The 24,908-nt window shown below is 40.4% G+C and overlaps 1 protein-coding gene and 2 long non-coding RNA genes across 23 annotated transcripts in view; 1 reads left to right on the top strand and 2 right to left on the bottom strand.

Moving 5' to 3' along the window:
• LOC140514433 (neuroendocrine protein 7B2-like) overlaps window positions 1-24,908 on the bottom strand; it is an 85,986-nt gene that overhangs the window by 43,549 nt on the left and 17,529 nt on the right. The window lies entirely within an intron of this gene.
• Window positions 7,515-10,409, bottom strand: LOC140514440 (uncharacterized). The gene is made up of 2 exons (XR_011970622.1): window positions 9,457-10,409; window positions 7,515-9,207 (listed from the first exon to the last, which is right to left on the bottom strand). It is a non-coding gene; the product is annotated as an uncharacterized lncRNA (long non-coding RNA).
• Window positions 12,142-23,076, top strand: LOC140514439 (uncharacterized). Its single transcript, XR_011970621.1, has 3 exons — window positions 12,142-13,728; window positions 15,663-20,451; window positions 22,668-23,076. It is a non-coding gene; the product is annotated as an uncharacterized lncRNA (long non-coding RNA).

Genomic DNA, 24,908 nt, shown 5'->3' with positions numbered 1-24,908 from the left:
AAAAGATCCCAAGAGCCTCCTTCACCCACCTTTTGGATCATTGTTCTCTAGGTAGATAAAATCCTTGGTGCTCCAACTAAATCCCATTTCTCTTTGGCCTACCTTCATAAAAACCATAAATCATCGTTTGTTATTTTCTTCCTCAGGATAAACAATATTATTTAATTTAGTCTTTCCTCATGGGTCTTCATTTCCACAGTCGATTAGTTTAATAGAAAGAGCGCTAGTTTTTCTGTCAAAGACATGAATTCAAAATCTAGCTGGGCTACTCATTACCTGTGTGACCACAGGGAAATCACTTCATTTACCTCAGTTTTCTCTTCTGTAAAATAGGATTGGAATTGTTATTAAGCCCCTTTCAGATGTAATAATCAGGCAGCTAGGTAGATGGAGCATTGGGTCTGGAGTCAGGAAGACCTGAGTTCAAATTTGGCCTCAGATATTAATTGTGTATCCCTAGACAAGTCATTTGACCTCTATCTTCCTCCATTTTCTGAGTTTTAAAATGGGAATAATAATAGCACCTACTTCGCACTGTTGTTGTGAGGATCAAATGAGATAACATTTGTAAAGCCCTTATAATTTCTGAAACATAGTAGGCACCTAAGAAATGCTCCCTCCCCCCTCCCCCCTTTGATCCAAATTAGTGTTGGGATTCATTCCTAGGAGAGATCCAGACAGAGATTCAAGAAGGGAAAAATCACTTGAGACTTCATGGAAAGGATAATGTCAGAACTGGATTTGAAGGAAGTAAAAGCAGGCAGAATGATGTAGTGAAAAGAGTAGGGCATTTGGAATCAGAAGACCTGAGTTTAAATGTCTCTTAAGCTGCCTAGTACTTTTGTTTCTTTGGGCAAGTTACTTACTATCTGTAGGGGCAGGTAGGTGATGCAGTGGATAGAGCACCAGTGCAGGAGTCAGGAGGACCTGAGTTCAAATCTCACCTCAGACACTTGACACTCACCAGCTGTGTGACCTTGGGCAAGTCACTTAACCCCAACTGCCTCATTCTGGGTCATCTCCAGTCATCCTGATGAATATCTAGTTACTGGATTCAGATGGCTCTGGAGGAGAAGTGAGGCTGGTGACCTGCACAGCCCTCCCTCACTCAAAACAAAGTCAAGTGCAAGTCATGTCATTATTTCTCTGATGGCATGGTCTTCTTCGGGAACGAAGGGCAAACCCATTGTATAGCAATAAATATTTTTTCATTGTTTTCTTCACATTCTTAAAATAACTCTATGAGGTAAGCAGAATAGTATCAATCATTATCCTATCTCAACATTTTAAGGAATCAAGATTTTATTTAGTGTAAATACACCCCCTACTGATAATGATCATCTCTCCAACCGTTGGCAAACAGTTTCATAAATTGCTATGGCTAAAAAAAAAAAAGTCATTAGTTGGTGGTCAAATTTTTGTACAACTTTCAATACAATAAGAGATTGGGTCATGAGTATGAACCACCTGGATCATTGAGAGGGCTAAGCCATTTGCCTCTATACTACATGGACCCATCCTGTGATGCTCAGTGGATAAAATGCTGGACCTGGAGTCAGGAAGATCTGAGTTCAAATCCAGCCTTAGATAGACATTTACTAGATATATGACCCTGGGCAAGTCACAGTTTCTCATCTGTATAATGGTAGCAATAACAGTAATAACACCGGCCTCTCAGAGTTGCTGTAAGGAAACGTAAGATAATATTTGCAAAATGCTAGGAAATTTTAAGATGCTTGATAAATACTAACGTTTTTTGTTATTGGATCTCTGTTAGGTGGGAAGTTACAACTTCTGTTAATGTGACCGCCTTCCCCTTTCTAATTTAGAGCTTCTAACAGGAACATACAGTATAGAAAGGACACTATTCACAAGTCCATTCATTTTCTAGGGATATGTGAAGCCCTGAGGACTGTGTTTTATGAAAGCCCAAGTAATCTCTATAAGGACACTACCAGCCTATAAAGGAGGAAGTGAAAAAAGGTAGTAATGCTGAGCTCTACTCTCTCTTTATTTTGCAATTCTTCTAGTTATACAGTGTTTTCAGTTTTTGCAAAATGTTTCCACATTTTTGATTTTGACTTACTTCATTAAAAAACAACACATACATTATCAATTTCTTAATCTGTCCAAGGTAGTTTGTCATTGCTGTTCATTCAGTCCTGTCAAGCTCTTCATGTGAACCATACTGTCCATGGGGTTTTCTTGGCAAAAATACTGGAGCGGTTTGCCATTTCCTTCACCAGTGGATTATGACAAACAGAGATTAAGTGACTTGCCCAGGATCACACAGCTAGAAAGTGTCTGAGGCCAGATTTGAATTCAGATCTTCTGACTCCAGACCCAATACTCTATTATCCACTGAGTCATCTAGTTTCCTCCCAAAGTAGTGCAAAAGAAAAATGTCCTGCCTTCATGAAGCTTTCTCACTAGTAAAGATAAGGAAATATACAAGTAACCATAGCACAGGATATCTAGAGAATCACGATGGAGGACAATGCCTTCAACTTGGTATTAAGAGCAACTTGGGTTTGAGTCTTATCTTGTATGACCCCAGGTGAGTGAAAACATCTCTGGTCCTCCTCTTCCTCATCTGTAAAATGGGGATATTACTAGAACCTTCTTCATAGGGCTGTTGTAAAGATCAAATGAAATCATGAGATGATCCCATTAGACAATGAGCTCCTACAGGGTTTGTTTTTGTTCAGTCCTATCCAACTCTTCATGACCCCATGTGGGGTTTTGTTGGCAAAGATACTGGAGTGGTTTGCCTTTCCCTTTACCAGCTCATTTTACAGATGAAGAAACTGAAGCAAACAGAGGTTAAGTGATTTGCCCAGGGCCACACAGCTTGTAAATATCTGACTTCAGATTTGAACTCAAGAAGATGAGTCTTCCTGACTCCAGTGCTCTATCAGATTATGACAACTAGCTGCCAATCCATGAGGGAGGCACTATCCTTTGCCTCTTTTTATACTCCCAGTGCTTAGCACAGTGCCTGGCAGATAGAAAGTGCTTAAGAAATGTGACTGACTTACTAACTAATGTTCATAGTGTACTTTGTAAAACCATGCTAGTCATTTTATTCATTCAACAAGCACTTATTAAAAGTCTGTGTGGTATCAGTTATGGACATTATTTGTCTATATAACTCAGTGCCTAACACAGCCCTGTGCACATAGTAGGTGCTTAGCAAGTTATTGTTTAATAAATATCATTATTAGAATACAAGAGTGCAACTAAAGATAGAGTACTTTGGGAGTTCAGAAGTGAGAGTGATGACTTCTGACTGGACATCAGGGAAGGCTTCATGGAGTAGATGACATCTGAACTGCGGTTTGAAGTATGGATAGAACTGGATCAAGAGAGTTTGGGGCAGAAGGAGTGGGGTTGGTAGAGAGTCAAGGCAAAAGGAACAACATGAGCACACTAGCAAGAAAACCTGCACCATTCCAAAGAAGTATGTAGGGCTAGTATCCCCGATTTACAGATGAGAAAACTAAGGCCCACAGAGGTTAGATAATTTGCTTGTGATCAGGTAGTGATGCACAGCACAAGCATAATAGGGCCCTACAAGCATCTTCTTACTTTGTTTTCCACTTCCGAAGAATGGTTAGAGCCCCAGAGTGTCCATTGGTAAAATGAGATCTCCCAAAATGAGAGTGGGCTCAAGAGATCCAGGGGGCTTAGTCTCCTAAAACAATTCTCCTTACAACAACTCACCATGAAGATTCAGAGCGACTGAAGCCAAGTCCTCATTCTCGGGAGGCATTGGCAGAATCCTTCTAGGATGGGACCCTGGCCATTATTCTTGCTACTGTCGTTCATTAATGTCTGAATGCCAGCTCCATGCCAGCAGGTTTGCAGCATCCAGACCCAGCCCCTAGCCTGCAGACTTTCACTCACAATGTGGTAACGCCCTGACAAGCTCACAGCCAGCCCGCCAGTCAAGTCTCATCAATAAACCCTCTCTGCTATAACCCAATGACACCAAGGCTGCCAGTTGGGCTGGATGACTGGACATCAGCGCTGGACAATAATGAAGAATTGTAGTGGGACAGGCAGGTGCCAAGTAACCAGTCACCCACATCATAAAAAGGGAGTTCCATGAGGGCAGCCTGGCAGAGAGTGCGTGCAAGCTCCTGAATACCAGCCATTCAGCTAAAGGGGAAAAGATCCAACAGTTTCCAGTTATGTTACCCACAAACAGCAGGCACTAAAAATACAGCCCCTTCCTTCATTCTTCCAACCATCCTGGGTATACCATTTCTATTATGGTCTAAAAAGCTCAAGAAATCATATGGGTTATTAAAGCCAGCTCCTTGAGCCCGCACCCACCCATGGCACTTCCCAAATATCCTTGCTAGTGGGCAGAGGGTGCCAGCCTGAGATACCCACAGGACAGAAAAAAAGGATCTGAATTAAGAGAAAGGAGAAGTCTTATGCTCAAGGAATCCGAGGCAACTTTCATCTTTCAAAAACCCAAAAAGCAATAAATAATCAAAGGAGATATGAGATGGGTGACAGCAATTCCATTCAATTCAATAAACATTTATTAAGGATGTAGCAACACTGTATCTTTACAAAGCCCTCTCATGCTTGCCTTCTTTGCTCTCTTAACAGGGCTCCTTTCCCTAGGATTTGGATTCTGCCTCCTCATGAAAATCCTTATCTTCTTTCCATCAGCTGATCAACAAGCATATATTGAATGCAAAGCACTGTGCCTAAAATGTAAATTCAAAGACATTATATTTTAATTATATTTAATTATATTTTACTTGTGTGTATGTGTGTATGTGAAGGGGCAGAGTATCACAAGCACAGAGATAAGTCAATACAAACTATAGAGAAGGTCATCTCAAGAGGGAGAGAACATAGACACCTGGGATGATTTTCCAAGGGCCAAGTATAGGAGGTGACACCTGAATTGTGCTGAACATGACCCATTGCTATATATTACTCCCTCTCTACATACTTTGCATTCTATCAGTCTGGCTGTCTCTTGCTGCTCCTTACTTTCAATATCCTTTCTTGTCTGTATCCATGCCTAAGCGCTGGCTGGGATACATTCCCTCCTCATTATTGTTGTGTTTGTCCTTTTTTGAAGGAGACCATGACATCAGGGATTGATGACATGACTTGCAGTTGACCTGGATTTGAGTGAGGGAGAAATGTGCAAGGTCACCAACCTCACTTTCTTCTCCTGAGCCATCTGGGTCCAGTGACCAGATATTCATCAAGATGACTGGAGATGGCCCAGAATGCAATGGGAGACCCTGGGGACCCTGGCCCTTTTAGGCTGAGGCCTTTTCAGGTTCACACTTTGAGTGAGGTTATAAGAGCCCTCTTTAAGAAGTGAATCAATGGATGACATCCATCCTCATAACCCCTGCTTCAAATCCCTGGTTGCTTTTAAGACTCAGTTCAGGCACCACCTTCTGCAAGAGGACTTTCCTAGTGCCCAACTCCATCCCCTTCCACCCCACCTGCTCATGCCTTCCTTTCCTTGTATGTGTTTTCTATGGGTTTTGCAGATGCCTGTCTATATACATGCAGTATCCTCTATTAGAGTGTAAACTCCTTAAATGTAGGGACTGTTTTACTGTCTTTACACCCATGGCATGAGTCACAATGCCTGGCACAGAGGAGTCATCAATCAGTTATTTTGCATTTATTAAGCTCCTATTATATTCTAGGCAATATGCTAAGCACTAGGGATTGGTGTGTGTGTTTGTCCTTCATTGCCGAAGAAGACCATGCCATCACAGAAATGATGATATGACTTGCACTTGACTTTGTTTTGAGTGAGGGAGGGCTGTGCAGGTCTCACTTCTCCTCCAGAGCCATATGGATCCAATGACCAGATATTCATAAGGATGATTGGAGATGACCCAAGATGAGGTAATTGGGGTTAAGTGACTTGCCCAAGGTCACACAGCTAGTGAGTGTCAAGTGCCTGAGGTGAGATTTGAACTCAGGCCCTCCTGACTCCTGCACCACCTCTAGACACTGCACCACCTAGCTGCCCCAAGCACTAGGGATACAAAGAAAGGCAAAAGACAGTCCCTGTTCTCAAGAGCTTACAATCCAATGGACCACAACATGGAAACAAACACTCAAAACTAAGATAGATATAGGAGAAACTGCAGGCTGAAAATTTCATAAATAATTATTGATCTTGACCCCCCCCCCCCCCCCAAGAATAGACATCTCTTCCCATTCTTTTGTGCTGGGGAGGACAGAATGTCAAAATGTCAAATTGAAATAGAAGTAGAACTAAACTGTATGTCAGGATCTCTGCAGGCTGAATATTCACTTAGAAAACCATACAGTAACATTATCTATGTTTCACTCTATTTTTATTTGTTTTGTTAAACATTTCTGAATTACATTTTAATCTGGTTCAGGCTGCACTCCAGCTACATGAGGCCCACAGGTTCATGTTTGACACCTCTGGCATGGAACATGCTTATAATGTCAGATTTTTCTAAATGCAAAATTAGTTTTGCTGAACTTTTTTCCTCTTCCTCCTCTTTTTCTTTTTAAAAAATTTCTTTGTTAGAAGAGATGACTCTGGGTAGGAGAGGGAGAAGAAGCCTAGGCAAGGTAAAATAAAAAAATATCAATAACCATCTATTTCAAAAAAATAAATGGTGTTGAATGGTCAATTGAAGGAAGATAAAGATTGTAGGAGGTAGTAGTAAGGAAACAGAACCTACGATCCAGGGAAGAGCCAAAGGGGAAAAAAAGTAAGCATGAGAGGGCCTCCTTAGGACATAATATTCTAAGAAACTTCAAACTTGACCTTGAAGTTTATATGGCAGTATCTGATTTGAATACATCCACCCACTCTTTCAAAAAGTACAACCACTTCCCAAAGATTCAAATGCTGATAAGACACTTTTCGGATTTTCTGGTCCCTTATGTCTCTTCATTCCTTCTTTAGGATTCTCATTACACATTAGAACCCCAACTGAAGAGAGTGGGGGGAGGAAGAAGAAAAAAGGAAAGAGGGAGAGAGAGAGAAGGGGAGGTAGGGAAAGAGAAAGAGGAGAGAGAGAGGGGAGGGAAAGAGAGAGAGAGGAGAGGGAAAGAGAAAGGAAGAAGGGGAAGGAAAGAAGGGAGAGGAAAGAGAGAGAGAAATGGGAAGGAAGGAAGGAAAGGGGAGAGGAGAAAGAGAGAGGGGGAAGGATGGAGAGGAGGGAGAGAGAAGGAGGAGAAGGAAGAGGAGAAAAAACATAAATTAGTCCTCCTTTATTATGTAGCTTTTCTTAAAAGGTTGAAAAGACTGGTTAGCATGAAGTTTATGATTGTCTATGGAGTTCAAATATGTGCAAATGCTTTCCAAAATTAGCACAAATACCTTATATATCTGTGTAGAAACTAAGCTAATGGGAAGAAAAAATTAGGAAACTCATTTATTGTGTTTTTCTCTATACCCTTATCCTTTTATTATTTTGTTAGTTCGATTTAAAGCTTTCTGACTTGATCTCCAGTAAACACATATTCATATGTCAAAGAAATAATTTTCATTTTTAAGGACTATATTCAATCTGTAAAATCAGAGTGTTGGATTAGGGAATCTCTAAGGGCCTTTATAACTCCAAATCTATGATGCTATGATCCTAAGACATATCCTTTTACAAATAATTACCATATCCCTCCTCATAAGCAGAGCCCTGGTATTGGGTGTTTCCAAGAATTCCTGCATTGTGGCAGCCAAGAGGGGCCTAATATTGTAATGGCACCGAGGTCATCATTTCCATTTCAATTAAAGTTCTCATCTATGATTAGTCCAATTGACTTTGGGGGTCTGATCTAATTTCTTTCTAATTTTAACTGGTTAGGTAAGTGCTGGATAAGTGGTACAGACATTAAGTGCTATTGGGGAAAATAACAAAAGAATTACCTTCAGCATGGAAACCTAACTATATAACTCAGTAGCTAAGTCATAGAGAGCAACCCGAGGTACAAAGATGGATAAGTGATTTGCCCAGAGTCAGTATGAGTGTCAGAATTTGAACGTAGGTCTTCCAGACTCTACACCCAGTTTTCTGTCCATTATGCCATCATACTTCTATAGAATAAGAAACACAAGTGATAATCACAAGAGACAATGAGAATGTAACCCTTCACCTTTAAAGAAACTATCATTGCCCATGCTACACTGGTGGCCAAACAGTGCCTGAATTGTTTAGTGATGATGGCTGGCATCGGATCATCCACATTCTCTTACCCATGACACCATGGCACAAATCAAGTTGATTAGGAGAAAACAGACTACAGATCTACTCTGGGTAGTCTGTATATTCACCATCCCTTAAGGCCAGGAAGCCGAACAAGAGGGCAAATTGCAACATAGCTCTATCAATGACTGACCATTCACAAGGATGCCACCACATATTTTCAACTTTGGTATATATCACTGATCTACTGAGATTCACTGGGGCCATATGGCACTTTAAAGGAGAAATATGAATTGAGGTAAAATGATGGGAAATTGAAAAGGAGAATTTGCTTCTCAGCTGTGGCTTATTAACAAGTATTGCTCTTCATTTCATTCTCTTTTTTTCTGCAATGTTGCCTAAGAAGCCCCAGAAGGAAGAGAGTTCATTCTTATTGGGGGGTCACTGAAGACTTCAGTGAACTCAACTTAATATAAGCATTCTCTGTGGCATGCAAACAATGCAGGCAGTGAGAAAAGAGCATAAATGGATTGTTCTTGCAGCTTTCACATCTCCATATGGTCCCAATTTATGATCATAAGCAGAATTGTTTATTTTTTTAAAAGCTTTTTAGTTCACTTTTAAGGTATTTTGCTGAGGCACAGCCTGCTCTTAAAAGAGAGAAAATGTGTGTTTTTTCCGAAGTGCTGTTTATTTTGGCTGTTTACTCATTTGCAAAAGTTCAAATGTTATTCTGTGGATTTTACTAATTTTTCTGCAGCAGCCACAAGACCAAGGGGGGGAAAATTTTTTTGCAGGGAGATACTTTCAGGGCTGCCATGAATTTGGTAAGCTTTGCAAAAGCAATTTTGAATAGGTAATTTGTTAAAGTCCCCTCAGTCACTTAATTTAACTTTATTTGCCGTCTGCAATGAGGTGTCAATTTGGCAGTTTGTATGGTGCCCAAAGATGTTTGTACACGGCGGCCAAGGTCTCTCTTTTCGGTGCTTGAACTTTCACAATTCACCTCATTTGATATTTGCTGAAAGACAGATTATCAGGAGGTTAGAGAAGACCTCAGATTCAGTAAGAGTCAACAGTTGCTCAAAAATATTGGGATCTATCAAATTATGACTTGCCCTAAACTGAACAATGTATTTTTCACTCCTCAGCCCCATGTCCTCCCTGAGAATAAATGCTCTTGCATGGCTATTCTGGGATTCCATGGTCAAATGCTCCTTGTAAGTTATTCGTCATGTCTCAGTACTGCAACAACAATAAAATTACCTACCTACTGACTATAGGAAGCAATCCATGTTGATTAACTAGAGAAAAGCAAGCCAAGTGGCAATATTCATTTCACTGACTCCCAGGCAGATTGTTCTCTTTCTGCACTGGGAAACAGGGATCAGAAACTTAGATTAGGGAACTAGGCAACCTGGGTAACATGGGTCAGAGATGTGGATGAGCACATAGAAGGCAGGTCAGACTTGACCCAAGGTCAAGTCACCCAGAAGAACACAAGTCAGAGGATAAACAAATAAATGAGAATCAGGTGGACTTTGTTTCGGGATCTGTTGAGTGAATATTCAGGAGACCAAGTAAATGGTTAAGATCCAAAAGAACCACATAAGTTGAAAGGGAAGACAATAGTAGACTGGGTCAGATGCTTGGCAAGAGACTGATAACTCAGTCAGCTCTGGACCTCCAGCTCTAATAATATAGCTGGTTTGGAGAAACTTCTCCTCTTTACCCATCTCTCCTACCATATGTAGCAATAGCCCTAAGGCTAGTAACAATTTCAGATGATTTGAATGATGCTGTCCAACTGACTGAAGAGAAACTCGGGGTGGGGCGGAGGGGATAGAATCAAAGAATGAGGGATTTAAAAGAAGATTTTAAAAATCAGATCTATTATTTCATTGGTAGAGTGAATTTCCAATAAGGAAAAATTTCCCTGCCATTTATGCTGTGTCTTTGAGAGGTGTATGGGGCACTGAAAAGTTAAGTGTTTCACACAAGGTTCCACAGTCAGGAGATGTCAGAGGCAGCATGGGAACCCAGGTCTTCCTGATTCTGGATCCAGTTTACTTCCAATATGTCCTACTGCCTCTTTTAAAAGAGAGCATTCAGGAGAAATTTAAGTTGCTTTGCCAACTCCTGGACCAAATAAGGAATGTTCCACTGGATGGGAAACTTCCCTTCAGGTATCTAAAGGAGAAAATACATAGAAATCTGTAGTCATCATACCTGAACCTCTTCTTAGATGACATGACTTCTCTTGGAGACAAGGGAGTGGCATGGTCCTGCTCTCTGGGAAACTTTTGTGAGAACAGGGTGAGTAGCCACAAGGAAGGGAAGTCCATAATTTGGTCCTGTTACCATTCAGCAGGGATGCAAAGAAAAGCTGCACTTCCTACCAGGCAGGGAGACCCTACAGGCATTCCGCTTTGCAGACATCTGAGGATAGAAAAAAAAATTTGCTCTAGGAAAAATCTTGGCATTGCCATTGAGTGCTGCCTGATACCACTTGCTGGGAGTTGCCTACATCTGACTACAAGAAAAGCTATTTTAGAGATCAATGTCTAAAATTTTACAATGCCCTTGGGAATGACTGGAGGTTCTTGTTGGGAGCCCATGGCCTAAGAGTCACACACCAGAGGTGTTTCGGACAGCTGGTTTGTTCATTCGAGGGGGGCTTCATATTCCAAGAACTCTACTGGGAATTCTACTTTTTTTTTCTTCCACCTTTCAATAAAACTTTCCTTTTTTAACTTTGTGAACTATATGCTTGTCAAGGGAGTTGGTGTTAGCACACTGGGCAGCATCAGTAATTTTCCAGATTGGTGTGTGTGTGTGTGTGTGTGTGTGTGTTTGTGTGTGTGTGTTTGTGTGTGTGTGTGCGTGCGAGTGTGTGTGCGTGTGTGAGACAGAGAGAAAGAGAGAGAGAGAGAGAGAGAGAGAGAGAGAGAGAGAGAGAGAGAGAGAGAGAGATTACCCAAAGTGACCCTGAGTTCTTTTTTGCTGTGAGAGCCCTCTGATACAAGAGTTACAATGTGATTCCTATCTATCCAGGAATGAGTCCCAACGTAGCTCTGCTGAACCTGATGTGGGGGAGTACTTAATTGGCAGTACCTAACTAAAGTAAAGTGTTGTGTGCATTCATCTTTCATTGTTGAAGAGGACCACGCCATCAGAGAAACGATGACATGACTTGCACTTGACTTTGTTTTGAGTGAGGGAGGGCTGTGCAGGTCACCAGCCTCACTTCTCCAAAGCCATCTGGATCCAGTGACCAGATATTCATCAGGATGACTGGAGATGACCCAGAATGAGGCAGTTGGGGTTAAGTGACTTGCCCAAGGTCACACAGCTAAGTGAGTGTCAAGTGTCTGAGGTAAGATTTGAACTCAGGTCCTCCTGACTCCTGCACTGGTGCTCTAGACACTGCACCATCTAGTTCCCTCAAAGTAAAGTATTATGATCTGCAAGAATGAGTAAGGTCTGATAAGCAGATCATAACTACTGTGGGGCATTAGAAGAACAAAGATACCAGGAATGGTAACTCAGATTAGAAGAACTATGGAGAGACTTGTCCATTCTGTTTGATGGTTGAGGACCCTGATCCTACCTCCTGAGGCTTTAGAGTCAGAAGACTTGGATTCAAATCCTACTCCTGATATTTGCTACCTGTATGACTTAGGGCAAGTCACAACCTCCCTTGGCCTTAGGTTCCTTGAGTATAAGGAGGGAACTGGTCTAGAATGCCTCTGATGATCTCTCCTAGATCTATGACCTTGGGATTCCTGTGGATGCCCTGGGATGGGGAACATTCTCTCCAAAGGAAAAAAAAAGAGGCACAAAGTTGGCACTTTTCTCATTTAACAAGAGAATATGTCAGGAAGTAACAGAAAGGTAAATGAACCCAGGTAATCAACAAATCGAGAATCACATGTGGTCCAAACTACACATAAACAAAGAATCTCCTCTCTAACATTCCCACAACTAATCACCCAAAGTCTGCTTTTAAAATCTCTAGAAAAGAAGAACCCATTTTTTTATCCACTTCTGAATAACCCTGATTGTATAAGAAAGTTATTCCTTATGTTGAGCCAAAATTTGCCTCTCTTACACTGGTTAATTATTGCTACCAGTTCTGCCTATGAAAGCCAAAGGGAACATTCTAATCCCCTTTCCATTTGATTTCCCTTCAAATACTTCAAGACTGACTGCTCTCCTCCAGGCTAAACATGCTAAATTCCTTCCACTAATGCTTGCTCGGCATCATCTCTATACTATAGAGCTGCAATGACCCTCCATCATACCATCTGCTCCCCTGGATCTACTGAATGATAAATGAGAGCTGGCAATGCTTCAGGTAACTGTTTAGATAGACTGCCTGAGACTAATCACAACTCAGAATGGCTAAATAAACTTATTGAGTTTTCTATGCAACATTCACTTTGGGCAGGCTAACAGGTAGTACAGCTTTTTAAGACTGGTAAGTGTTTCACATTTTGTAACTTTTTTTTACAGGATCCTACATGATCCAATCATTATATATTGTTAAGTACAGAAGAAAGTGATATTTTAAAGCTTCAGATAAATAGATATCTATATGTAGATGTATATCTAGATGTACATATATTTTGGGTGTATGTGTTGGGAGGGAAGGGAAGGAGGAAGGGATTAAGAGGGGAGAGGAAAAGGAGGAGAAGGAGAGAGGGAGAGAGACAGACAAGGATGACAGGATTTTTTAAAAAGGGGATTAGTGTTAGCACAGCAAAAAAAAATAGTGCAACTGAGCTAGAGGGGAGAAAAGTCAGCAACTGCAATTCAATATCCTTGAAGGATACACTAAGCCCTTATCAAAACTAGAGTTTCTTGAAACCAGTACACAGGAGCAAGAAGCAGCAAAATTTGCATTGTTGGTGTTTGAAAGATGACTATCACCGTACAGTATTTCCCATGCCAAACATTGCAGTGCTTTTAGGAAGAAGAAAGGAGTAGGTGGGGGCATTAGGAGGAGTATGGGATTGGATATCCCTGAGTGTTTTGTCTTTTGTGTCTTTGGGAATATTTCTTCCGTATGTTCCCCTGGAGGGGTCTTCTTATGTGCTGAACTATGAAGACAAGCTATCTCAGGGTTTGTGCACAGGGAACACCAAAAGGGCTTGCTACAATGGACCTGTGTCACAAAATCAGGAAAGACTGTCTCAGTGCCTTCTGAACTCCCTCCTCTTTAGGGAGTTTTGAGATCCTGACAATGAGGACAATGAGGAAACAATGATGATTAGCATGCAATTAGTACTTACTTTTATGGAGAATTTAAACAATATATTTAATGGGTCATACAAGACATCAAGAGGGAAACATGAAAATTTTAATTAAAACCATGCTCTAAATATCCTGTTGCTCTTCTACATATTTGTTTATTTCTCCCTAGGATTGATTTGTTAAGAGCTTTGGAATTACCAGGGGGAAAGCTTTTGGGGATGTTTGAAACCCATGATTCAAAACAGGGAGAGACACTTGGGTGATGGAACTGGCTATGACATCAGAGGTAACTCAGTCACTCTTCATGCCATTTGCTTAAAGTCATTGGCTCTGCCCTTTATGGAGATGCTGAGAAACTTTCCGAGGTTTTTAATTCCCCCTTATCCTTTAAGCTTTTTACAAGACTCGTTCTGAGTGAGGGTAAAACTGATACTAAAAATAAATTTATTTTCTCATGGTAGTAAGGATCCCCAACCTCTTTCCTGCCAAATGGAAGGGAGATTTTGATGACAGACAAGCCAAAATGGTTCTACTAAGAGACTGACAAGTTCATAGTTCTCAGGTTATTTCTCTTCCACAAGAGTTCAATAAAATTAAATATACCTATAAAGACAAAAGGAAAAAAAGGAATGAATCTAATTCTTTAACACAAAATGTTCAGTCTAGCATTTTAGAGGCTTCCAGAGACTCCCAACTACCTTTCTAGTTTTATTTTATATTGCTTTCTTTCATGAATTCTCCATTACAGTCAAACTGGCCTTCTACCTGGTCCTGGTATATAACATTCCATCTCCTGCCTCCTTCTCTTTGCACAGATGGCCCCTGTTAAGGGGTCTCTGAACTTGTCTTTTTGAGTTGCCATATTTTCCAGAAATACTGAACCCAGAACATGCAGGAGGCTCTGAATGTGTCAAGCCTGAAGCTTCCCCTGAGCTTACGTAATTTGTTGTTGCACCCCAAACTGGACTCCTTGTGTCCTTGAGAGTCAAGACAGGCGCCAGCCAGTCTGTGCCAGGCTGGGATAATGCTTGTGCAGCTGGGGTCCTTTACAGATAAACAGATCCTCCTATCTTCATAGTCTAGCAGTTCCCAAGGGAAAAGACTGAGGTTTTTTGCCCACCTTGCTCCTCCTCATGGGGAGTGGTTTTGTCTTTTTCCACCTTTGCTGTTCTCCCTTTCATGTCATTCTCTTTCCTGGTGTCCCCTCCTCCCTTTGTCCTGTTTTTGTAAAAATGTAAACTTCTGTAAAGACTGGGAACCCTATGGGTTACACATGCATGTTCATTTTCTTTTCACGTTGTCTTGTGACAGCGATTGCCTGTTGACACCTTCCATGTTTGGAACGTACTCTCTCCTCGCCTGTGCCTCTTGGAATTCCTAACTTCCTTCAAAATATCACAGAAATAATATCTCCCATTTAAGGCCTTTCCTCAACCATCCAGTTGTTAACTAGATGTGATGGCACAATGTACAAAATGCTGAACTGAACTTTGAAACAGGAAGACCTGAGTTCCAATCCTGCCCTAGATACTCGATACCTATGTAGCTCTGATTCAGCTTTCCCCTCTCTTCCACTTCCTCAGTTTTCTCATTTGTAAAATTGCACCTAGTGATTGCACCCACCACACAAAGCTGTTATAAAGATCAAATGAGGAAATACATATTTAAAGAGCTATGCAAACCTGAAAGTAAAAAAAAAAAACCAACCCCAAGCTCTGTTAGAGCTCCTTCCTTCCTGAAATTAGTTTGCACAAGCTTTTAAATACTTAGTATCTGTGTGTGTATGTCATATTCTTCCAAAAAAAAATGAAGGCTCTCGGGATCAGGACTACATTTGTATCCTCAGTACCTATTAGGCACTTAATAGACATCTGCTGAATTGAACTGGAGTGGCATTGAATAAGGTCACATTTATAAATACTGTTACATAAGAAAGCTGATAATGATCCACCAAAATAAAAATTACTGTGTACAGATTTGTTGTTGTTGTAGATAGCTAGATATAATAAATAAAATACATAAGCATACACACACACGTGTGTGTGTGATATATCTATCCAAAACATTTCAGTAGAACTAGGGCATGTATTTGGAGAGAGAGTGATTGTTTGAATTGAAGGCAAGTAATTCATTGGTGGCCCAATATACCGGTACTTTCTTTCAATTCAGGGGTCTGAGATTGAGAGACCATTCATACAATAACTTTCTTTATATCTGCAGTTTTCAGATGGTTTGACATACACTGTCTCAATGAATCATCATGATAACCCCGGGAGGTAAGCAAGGTAGGTATCGTAATCCCTATTTTACAGCTAAGGGTACTGAGGCTCAGGGAAGTTAAATAACTTGCCAAAGGGTTAAGCAGACAGTAAATGGCAGATCCAGACTAGAAGGTAGGGCAGTTGCCTCTGAATCCAGTGCTCTTATCATTACACTAGGATGCTGCATGACAATATTCAATCTGAGGTCCTTCCCAGCTCTAGTTCTAGGGTCCTATGACCTGGACCTTTCAATTGGGACACTTTTAATTATCATCTCATTTATTCCCACTGTAACCTAGTAGATAATGGAAACATTCACCTCCCACTGAGGACCCATAATAGGAAAAGACCAATCTAAAGTATAAGCAGAGGCCCTAAGCAGAGGCCAAGCTGTCTTTCACAGGGCTGGCTAGCTGGGAAAAACTCTAAAACCAGCTATTCCTCCCTTGAGTACCATTGTAAGAACCCTGCTCCCTCTGGCATCAGATCTTCAAGGATGCTGTATCAATCCCACTGAGTCACATCATCAGCCAGAGGGTATCCTATGTTTTCAGTGTCTTTCTTTCCATCCAAACTTAGCAACAACATAACTCTCAGAAACCTGCTCTCTGTTGTGACATTATGCAGTTGCATATTTTTAACTAAAAAGGCACATTTCTTCTGATGTGTTGACTAATAGATGTGATAGCTCCTCCTACTTAACTCAAAGCTTTAACCAGGCTAAAATTCACTTCTTTAAAAAGCCTACAAGGAATAATAAAAATTTCCGACACAGAATAAGGGAGAAGCTTTCAGTGAGATGAGTGGTTCAACATCCCTCAATGGCACCATGTAGACAGCAGCCTAGGGTGCCTATACCTGAAGCCAATCTGGCCTTTTGCATGCTTAGACCCTACCATAGAGCTGCTTTAGCAAAGTCCAACTTGGGAGGCAGGAGGGAAAACCAAACCATTTCCTGACTTCTGTTAAACATTTCATCCTTGTCACTACCATCACACCAAGAATACTAATAAAGCAGTGGCCTAGGCATAGGGTAATGCCAGGTATTTTAGGAAGCTAGTTAAAAGGACACAACTTTGTCCTTTTAAAGGACAAAAAGGACATAATGTCATCACAAGGAAATGCCCTGATGAGTCATTAAGAGACAAATGTTTCAGAGGCAAGAAACCAGCAGGGAAAACTCTGCTCTCCCAGGGCTTTGCTCTCTTTTCTCCATATTTTAATTTGATATAAAAGAAAAATTTCTGACATTCAGAACCATCCAAAAGTAGTCCTGCTTCAAAATGCAGGAGAATTTTTTTTAATTAAATTATTTTGTTACATTTTAAAGTTCAGGACTGTCTCCTGCCCTCCCTCCCTACCACACACTAAAGAAAGTCACCCTTTTATCTATCTACCTATCTACATATATGCATATGTATGTATGTACATATACACGTACAAATAAATTCATATATATGTACACACACACGCATATATAGATATATAGATATGTAAAATCTAACTATGCAGAATCATTTATGAGCTCTTTCTCTGGAGGTGGTTAGTATCTTTCTTCATAGAGGTCTTTTGTAGTTGATTTGAGTATCTGTAATACTCAGAATAACTTTCGTCATTCACAGTTATTCTTCGAACAATTATTGCTGTTTCTGCGTACAACATTCTCTTGCTTCTGTTCACTGAAATCTTTCTATGTTTTTCTAAAAATCAACCTCTCATCATTTCTTACAGTACAGTAGTATTCCGTCACAATCATAAACCACAACTTGTTTAGCCATTCCCCAACTGCTGGGCATCCCCTCAATTTCCAGTTCTTTGCCACTACAAAGAGAGCTGCTATAAATATTTGGAAACATAGGTTCTTTTCCTTTTTCCCTGATCACCTTGGGAAACAAAGTAAATAATGGTATTGCTGAGACAAAAGGTATACACAGTTCCATATCTCTTTTGGCATAAAGGAAATTCCTTTTCATAGAGGTCTTCAAATTGAGGCTATATTACTACCTGTCAGAGAAATTGTGGACAGAATTGAGATGGCCTGTATGTCCCTTTCAATTCTGGGATTCAACATATGAATTAGCTATGGGAATGAGAAAGCCAATTGTTATGTGACTCTCAGTTTCCTTATATATAAAATAAGGATAGATTTAAACTACATACCTCAAGGTAATGAGATCCCTTTGTGTGCCTTAAGCACCATACAAATATAAGTTGCTAATTTTCCTGTCAACTAGCCTAACTGGGCTAGATGAACTTCTAACATTCTTTCGAGCTTTTAGAATTAAAAAAAAACAAAACAAAACACAATGGCATGATGGAAAAAGAATCTGGATGGAAATTAGGAGATCTAATGATAATGACAACACTTTTTCATAGAATCAGTCAACCAGAGCTAGGTGTGAATAAGGACTGGACACCTCCTTAAATCAAAGACATTTCAACTAGATGCTACGAGAAGATGGTTCTATTTGAATGAGGGACTTGGCAACACCTTGTGGGACCTACATACTACCAGAGAGTTACTTTAGAACCTGAATACTTGAATATATGACAAGGAAGAAGAGGAAGAGATAAAAAGGAATCACTTGGACTTGGAGGGAGAAGAACATTTCATCTGTGGCCTAGGTCTCCTCCCACCCCAGCTGAAGGAGTACCCCCCTTCAAGCTGCAAAAGACCCAAAGATTTTAGATTTTCCACCTTACCACTTACCATCAACATCCTAGAAGTGCCCCAGGATTGACTGGTGACAACATCTGTGTTGAAAGTCAAGGGCAAGACTGAACATGATGAGGAAATAGATTCAAAGGTCTACAAAGATTCCAGCAGAAAAACTATACTTCACCTAAAGGAATCACCTTCAGAATTACAGAATTTTCAGGAACTATGAGTTACTCCTTTGCCATGTGTTCTAGAGTCTGAATCTGCTTTTTATCCTGGACTCTGTATGTAGTGATGGAAAAGTGTATCGCAGACTTTGGGGGAAGGCTGTTTTCTACCAACTGTTCTTACTATCTACTACCTTTGTAAAAGAAAACCCTTTTTCTAAAAGGGTTAATTAATAACAACTGATCATCATGGTAAGAAACATAACAGTAGTGCTCATAAGCCATAGCATTAGAAAACAGCCCCAACACCTTAGGGCTACCCCTAGACTCTGAAAAGCAACCTACAGGCACCTTCTGGACCTTTAAGTCAGGGTTGAGAGGGAGCCCCAAGTTTATATGTGCTATGTTATTAAGTCATTTTTCAGTCTTTTTTCAGTCTGACTCTCTGTGACTCCGTTTGAGATTTTCTTGGCAAAGATACTGGAGTGATTTGCCATTTCCTTCTCCAGCTCATTTTATAGATGAGGAAACTAAGGCAAACAGGGTGGTGACTTGCTCAGGGTCACACAGCAAAAAGGTTTCTAAGAACGGATTTGAACTCACAAAGATACCTTCCTGGTTCAGAACCCAGTGCTCTTTCCAGTATTCCATTTAGCTGCCTTATGTGCTTCATGGTGCAAAAGAACAGAAAATATATTGGATGTGGAGTAAGACAAGCTGCTACTAAATAACTATTACCTTGGGTAAGTGCTGAGCCTCAGTTTCCCAACTGTTGAAACCAGGTGGGGTTGGTCCCATCAGCTCTCACATTCTGCATTCTAGTCCTCAACCTGCCACCAACTATTCATGTGACATTAGTCAAATCACTTAACTTTCCTAAGCCTCAATTTGTCCATCAGTAAAATAAGGTAGATGGAGTACTCTAGGATAATTTTTATCCCTAACATTCACTTATCATTTTATTCTAATTCATTGGCTTTTGTATAGTAATGTGTACTTTTTAGAGCAGGGTGGCACAGTAGGTAAGAGTGTTGGTCTGGAGTCAGGAACATTGTTCTTCCTAAGATCAAATCTGACCTAAGACACTTTTCTAGCTGTGTGACTCTGGGCAAGTCACTTAACTCTGTTTGCCTCAGTTTCTTTATTGGTCAAATGTGTTGGAGAAGGAAATGGCAAACCACTCCAGTATGTTTGCAAGAAAACCCTAAATGACATCATGAAGAATTGGACAACAGCTGAAAAACGAATGGATAGTAGCATGCTTTTCAGAGCACTGTCATATACATTCTCGTTGCATCTTCACTACAATTCAATAGGAGTTGGTAGGACTGTATTATTTCCATCTTACCGATGAGAAAACAGATGCAGAGAAAGCTAAACCACTTGCCTAAGGCCCACCTCCAGCCCATGGCAAAACCAGGATTATAATTCCAATTCTTTGACTTTGGTTCCAATGCTGTTTCTCCTACACACATACAGATATGGCACCTATGTGATAAACACTTGCCACCTATACATTAAAGAAGACCAAGTCATTGATTTTGCTACCCACTGATATACGTTGCTGTCCTTCTGATTCAAAGGTGACACACTGCCAATGAGTGGAGCCCAAGTATGCAAACGTGATAGAAACAACCAAAACATAATCCTTCCTTCTCACACAAGAGCTTTCATATGGTTCAAAGCTAAAAAAAGTTTTGTATAGAACATGTCAGCAACCGTGGTTCCTTAGGCAAGAGTTCTTCTCCAAACCCATATTCAGAGAAAGCATTCCTCTTTCCATCACTCTTTAACTATACCTTAGGCCAATCACTTTTCATTTATTTTCCAGCCACTCCTGGCAGTGCTGGACCCTTGAAGATCATCTATTTGACTTATCTTCCTGAGAGGAGCAGTATTTCCCAGTAATATAACTCTAATCAGTAAGTAACACTAAGTAACGACCCACAATTAGCAAAAGTCTATACTACCCAAAGGCAGCTGGGTGGTGCAGTAGATAAAGTGCCAGGCCTGGAGTCAGGAAGACTCATCTTCCTGAGTTCAAATCTGGCATCAGGCACTTACTAGTTGTGTGATCCTGGGCAAGTCACTTAACCCTGTTTGCCTCAGTTTCCTCATCTTCAAAATGAACTGGAGAAGGAAATGGTAAACCACTCCAGTATCTTTGGCAAGGGAACCCCAAATGAAGCTAGGAAAATTGGACACAACTAAAATGCTGCACAATAATAACATGCTAGCCACTGGGAATGGCTGGCATTTACAGTCTGAGCCCCTGCCCAAGTTGAGAAGACATACATCTGCCTTAGGAATATCATGGGCATATACAAATGCTATATGTCTTCTCATCATCCATGATAAGCTTTATTCTACCCTTTCTCCTCCAGTAGACTCCCATACTCCCTACATCCATACAACCTATCAAGTTGTCAGGGGCCAACAGTGCCATTTGATGACCCAATCAAAGTAGTCTCTTCCACATTACTGCCTTTTTTACCCCTGACAAGTGGTCATCTGGCTCTTACCCTGTTTTATGGTGTAACATATTAAGCACTTATTGTATGCTAGCAATTGAAAGAGATACAAAGTTTAGAAAATCCTTCCTGGAAGCATGTTGACACAACCATCATGCCAGAAAGATGGCAGGATGACTCCTGGGGCTTAGCAGGTACTAAAAACTGACTGTGGATGATGCCAAGGGAAATTTCAGCTTGGAATGAGAGGGAATCTTCTAAAGAACTGTAGAGGATTAAACACAAAGATGATTATGATACAGAAATATTACTTGAAAATGGCATTAGAGAATGGAAGAACAAAGCACTGTGTGAAGCCTCAGAGGAAAAGCTATGCAAATATTACTAATAATAACAGCAAGTATTTGTATGACATTTTCCTGTTTTCCTTTGTGTTTGCCAGTCATTTTTACTGGCAACTTCTCAAGGAGATCAGGTTGCATGGCACTATTCCCATTCACCAGATAGGGTCACTGAGTCCCAGAGAGTTTGCCTGGCTTGTCCCAGGCTACAGGCCAGGTTTGAGGGAAGTCAGGAGGACTGGTCTAGATAAGCTGCATTTGGGACATTGCCATAGATCCTATTGTAATCATGGACCTTGAGATGGATAACTTGACCACTCTCTTAAATGCAGGGAGTCTCTGCTTGTCCCTAGACCAGACCCCTCGGCACCAAAGCTTGTCCCATAAAAAAAACGAAGGCACTTAAAAGACTCCTGTGTGCTATATATAAATCTAGTTAAATGGAAGCTAACTGCCAAACATTCTGCTGAACGCATACACACAGAAATCCTTCTAATATGATTATAAAGTATCATTTACTGTCAGGACAACTGCTTGGCCTTATTCTTCCCTTATTTTAAGACAATAGCACCTTTAGCACTGCCACATTTTTGCACACTTCAGTGACCAGCTGCTATTCAGAGTTTGAATGGCCCTCAGCAAACGGTCCTTCTCATGATTCACTGTGGATTGAAATTAAAAAGAGGCAGGGGAGAAGATAGAGAAACTCCACAGTTAGGTTCCAGGGGCAGATATCTTATGCTCATTTTCAGCAAAAGATTTGCCCCAATTCTCCTGTCTATTGCTGATATTTGGGAAGTTAATGTTGGTTGCTCGCCTTAAGAGACAATATGACTTGTTGATAAACAATCAAAAATCTTCAAAAATCACCAGAAAACTGGTAGATTGCCTTTCACAGGCTTCAACAGGTCTAGCATCTGGTAGCTATATCAGTCACAATCTCTGTGAAAAGGCCCAGGAGAAGGATGATGTTAACAGAGTACCAAAGGAGAACCACTACTGGAATGATAAAACTTAATTATGATTAGAACCAGAAAGTCCTAATACTCTAAGGTCATTTTAACCTTACAGTAAGCATCATTCCTTTACCTAGGCTGAGCCAAATCTGTTCATATGATTGGCTTTGTTCTTTTTCAGGTTCATCTAGCAAATAACTTCCCTACTTACCTGACCTCCCCAACTGCTAATGTCTCCCCCCTCAATGATTAATTCCATATGTTCTGTATCTTGTAGGTACCCATTTGTGTACATGTTTATCTCCCCCATAAAAATGTGAACTTTTTTATGTTAGGGACTGCTTTTTAATTTTTTCTTTGTATTCCTCAGAACAGTAGTATGTACTTAGTAAATGCCTGCTGGCTGACTGATGGAATGACATTCTCAATTTCCTTGAGCACCTGCCACTCAGTAAGGCACCCTATCAAGCAACAAGATCAGAAGACAAAAATTAGGAACTCAGGGATTCAGAAGAGCCTCCCTCTGGCTTCTGGCTCTCAGACCAGTGTGGTCAACACAGAGTCATGGAAGCTGCACGTGAGAGTTGGGTAAGAGGTGGATACCAGAGGTGGATAAGCAGCCCTGAAAAGGGTTTGACAATCCCTCACCTCAGAGGTGTCTGTCCTCCCTGAACATCCTGTACACCCTGTGACAAGAGTATGATGTAGGTACATAAGAACTGTTGCTACTTTATACAGGAGCAAAAAGATACAGAGATATTAAATAATTGGACTAGTATGACCCACCTAGTTAATGGCTAAATGAGCACTTGAACTGAGGTCTCTTGACTTGCAGGCTCTCTACACTACTATACAATTAATTTTAGTGCCTTGGTTAATACACTGGCATCTCCCCTGTGCACTCCCTCCTTCTCACACTAGAGTCCCAAGGAACACTACAACTTAGGGGCAAGGATTAATTTTATAACGCTGGGGCCAAGCTTGTGATCTTTCAAATCTCTTCAGCCTACTCCAATAACTTTCTTCCTGAGCTATGGAACTCAAGGCATTCGTACCAATTTGATCTAAGAAGTAAGTTTGTCTGTGCATTTCCTAATGAACAAATCTCCCCCTAAAAGATCATGTAAACAAACCTGCATGTGGTTTTCCACCAATCCTAGGGTTACTACTCTTACCTCCCAAACAGAGAAGGATTATACCAACCCAAGTAGATGGAAGGGAGCTGGGGTTCCAGAGCAGTCAGCTCTCCAATACCCACATTACCTTGCTCTCATCTTGCACACAAATGCAGACAGTTTTGGCATACGCTGCCTTCTCATTTCCACCTATTTAAATTCTTTCCTCCTCCTTTCTCTTATAGAATCAGTACAGGTATCAACTTTCTTGATCCTCCCAGTTGAAAGTGATCTTGTCAAAATACTTCAAATAGTTACCTCCTTTGCACGTTTACTCTGCATTGTATTTATTCACCTCCAGGTTATCCCCTCCCGCTTAGGCTATAAATTCATTGAGCAAAGAGAGTATGTCATTTTTTAAATGAATACTCAACACCTAGCAGATAGTTTTACATGTAATATGAGCTTGATCGATGCCTGTCAAAATAATGAACACTGAATGAATATGCACTAAGTGAGGGATTTATGCAGATATGAAATAGTGTTCATTCCAAGCTGACTTGCTCTAACTAATAATAATAGCAGCTAACATTTATATAGCATTTTAAGGTCTGCCATGCACTTTATATATGCTATGTCATGGGATCCTCATTTCAAGCCAATGTAATAGAAACCATTATTATCCTCATTTAACAAGTCAGAAAACTGAGGCTGAGAGTAGTTTAGTGAGTTGCCCAGGGTCACATAGCTAGTAAGTATCTGAGGTAAGATTTGAATTCAGGTCTTCCTTACTCTAGTCCAGAGTATCACCCAGTATATCGAACAGCTACCTATCACAATTCTAACTAGCTCCCTCTCAATGTCAAATTGAATAGGTTCGGGGATACAAACTACACTATTACCCTTCTTTAATATTTCAAGATTTGTGACTTGCACAGGTGTTAATTCTAAGCAGGATCATTTCACAAAACAGTGAAGAACAATGAATAGGAATATGTAGAAAGTTTGAAACTGGAAGAAGAAAAAGAAACAGACAAAAAAATGGAACAGATCTGTCAACATTTCTATGGCCAATCATTTTCATCATTGCTGATCATGAAAACACAGAATTCAGCCCTTGCCATGCTCTATAAGAAAATAAAATTGACACTACAGAGATGAAAACAATACAAGTTTCACCAAAACAAAGTATGCACAAAAGAGGCTTATGTTGTTGGTAACACAATTTTGCAAGAACCTAGGGATCATTTTTGAAAATATCAGAAAGCACTGAAAATACCAAATGACCTAGGGAAGAGAGGAGGTATCACAAATGGTATTATTTTTATAGAGCAATTAAGACATCAGTAACTACTGACCCAAATGCTTGTTTTCTCATCTTTATAAAATCTTTGTGAGAATGATCTACATACTATGAAAAGTACGCTTGATGAAAATACGAGATGGGAACGGGCACATTTTTTCGAAACACTCAATCTAGACTGACTATAGGAAAC

This window comes from Notamacropus eugenii, chromosome 7 (assembly GCF_028372415.1).
Source record: "Notamacropus eugenii isolate mMacEug1 chromosome 7, mMacEug1.pri_v2, whole genome shotgun sequence".
In the NCBI taxonomy this organism is placed as follows: domain Eukaryota; kingdom Metazoa; phylum Chordata; class Mammalia; order Diprotodontia; family Macropodidae; genus Notamacropus; species Notamacropus eugenii.
The sequence above is the reverse complement of the archived record's forward strand: the minus strand, read 5'-3'. Positions and strand labels throughout refer to the sequence as shown.